Source organism: Lycium ferocissimum, chromosome 12, assembly GCF_029784015.1.
Source record: "Lycium ferocissimum isolate CSIRO_LF1 chromosome 12, AGI_CSIRO_Lferr_CH_V1, whole genome shotgun sequence".
Classification (NCBI taxonomy): domain Eukaryota; kingdom Viridiplantae; phylum Streptophyta; class Magnoliopsida; order Solanales; family Solanaceae; genus Lycium; species Lycium ferocissimum.
In genome coordinates, this window is record NC_081353.1 from 38,379,696 (window position 1) to 38,382,149 (window position 2,454).

A 2,454-nucleotide genomic window follows, 5' to 3' on the forward strand; every position below is an offset into this window, starting at 1 on the left:
TGTTTGTTGTCAAATGAGGTACGCGTTTTGTCACACTAAACTAGTTTAAGACTAATAATCGGTCTATATTATTATTGCAAAAAAGAAAACGATTACCATATCGAAAAGCATAGAAATTAAGGATGTTAAAAAGCATATCCAGAATACATTTGACGTGCCAACCAACTTCTCTAGGTTTATATATTGGTAAAACACATATTGTATGATACAGAATTTTTGATAAACAAATTAAGCTAAGTCAAGTATACAAATATTAATTAACACTAAAAGGTCCGGCCCTTTGCATATTTTTAATTTGCCCCTTTGCTGACAAAATTCTATTAAGTACATATCTAAATTAACAAATACTTGTTGATTAGGTAAACTAGAAAACGAATTGTACATATCTTCTTTCTTTCTTTAGATAGGACATAATTTTTCCATTCCAACAAAATGTTACTCCATTACAAAAACTTGTTAGGTTGGTGTAGTTGCATTTTGTATATATAACTATAGTCGCTTAACTTCATGACTTGTTTGTGTTTAACCTAAAAACGTAGAACAGTTAAATTTATATGAGATGCCAAAGATATGTGGCTAAATTCAATTAAGGATTTAAATAATGAGATGTATGAGGAAAAACGGACAGAGAATCGAATCAAACCAAGTGCTGGATACGTATGACTTCGGGCTAGGAAACCGAGGTCGATATCCTTTCGTTACAAGCTATCACGAGGTACAAATAAAATGAAACTCAAGAACAGATGGGAACTGATTCAATAAATTCTTATGATTGCTGATATGAACTATTTCTCTCCTTATTGTTGCCAACCCCTTTCATGAATGAAGACCTCCTCTTTATATAGTAGAGGAGTTTCAAACCTAGTACAACTCTAAATAAAGCAAGTAAATACGGTAGCCTGCATCGCTGTGGATCGATGCCGAAATATCCGGGTGAGGGCGGATATTTCGGTCTTTTGTTAATGGCAGTCAATCTCCCTTCCTTTATCGCCTCGTACTGTCCCGGGCTCGAGACCTCGTTCCCGGTGAGGTGGTCGTGTTTCACCCGAGCATAACCATGACAACGGGAAACCGAGCGTGCTTGTGTCCTCGGTTTTACCCGTATACAGATAGTCCCCCCATTTCCCGTGGTGCATTTACTGACGGCGGGAAATGGAACCTTTAAGTCAAATCTCACTCTGCCCGATGCTGGGTCATTATTACCGCCCGCCAAATCTTTTTGGGGAATCCTCCTTGAATCAGAACTCTTGATACGCTACAGGATCTCTTAAATCTCCTTCTATATAAAGCCCATGCCTTCTTTCTTTCCCATGCATCCTCACTTCTCCAAATCTCACTTTGTTCCTCCTCTAAACCTACTGATATTCCTGCATTGAATCCCACAATACTCCTCAGATTTTCGATCTTCGTATTCCAGTGGTGAAGATACGTATTGTTAAGGAAAACCTTCCACGAGCATGGCTAACGTACCATTACTGACTCAGGGTGAAGACCGCTTCTTCATTCATGCCATCGGCTGGAACCGAAGGTCCTGATAGGGAGTTAGAATCTATTGCTGCGGGCATTGTCCCGTCGGGTTTTAGTTATGCGAATGACTGTAAAGTTCTTCACCATCTTGACCCGGTGGAGGATTTCGAATCTCTTATCGATGATAGTGCCATTACCATGGTTAGGGAAGATTGCCGTCTAGGAGCGGACGTTGACCTTCTCCCCGTTGGGGAGGGTGTGAAAATAACTCATCATGTTCCTAGCTATTCGTTGTTGTACACGTATCCCTTTGCCATAGGGTTCGTCCTCCCCGTTCATAGAATAATCAAGGATTTCTGCCGTCGATATCGGGTATGTATCGGGCAGATCGCCCCGCAAATTTGGAGGCTCGTGTTCTGTATTGAGAAGTTGGCCAATGCAGCCGGAGTGGCTTTTAGCCTCGATCACTTGCTTCATTTATATGTACCTCGGGTGATCCGAGGGGGAATTGTTCAGTTGATTCCCAGGGGAAGCCGAAGCCTCATTGACCCTGAAGATGATTATGATCGAGGGTGGCTAAATCGGTTTGTGATGGTACGCACGCTCAACCGCACCGCCCTCGCTGTCGATTTTCCCGAAGTGGAACCCTTCACCGAACCCATTGAGCCCGTCAAAGCCGGCCATTCGAGTGGGTGATTGCCCCTTCTCGTGGCTTCTCGTAGCCTAGGGCGCTCTTAGAGAAGAATGGCACCGGGCGGAAAGGCAAAGACCACGGTAACTTCTTAACCCGAATGTTTCGATCTTTATTTCTCCGCATCATATCTTAACTTAATATCTTTGGTTTCCAGGACTTCGGTCGATTTATGCAGGCCTCAAGGAGAGACCTAAGAACCGGGGATGTAGCTCGGGAAGGAGAACACATGCTCCACCGAGGCCGCCTGTGCGCAGCCGACAGCTTTTCCTATCAGGCATTCGGTTGGATCTCGA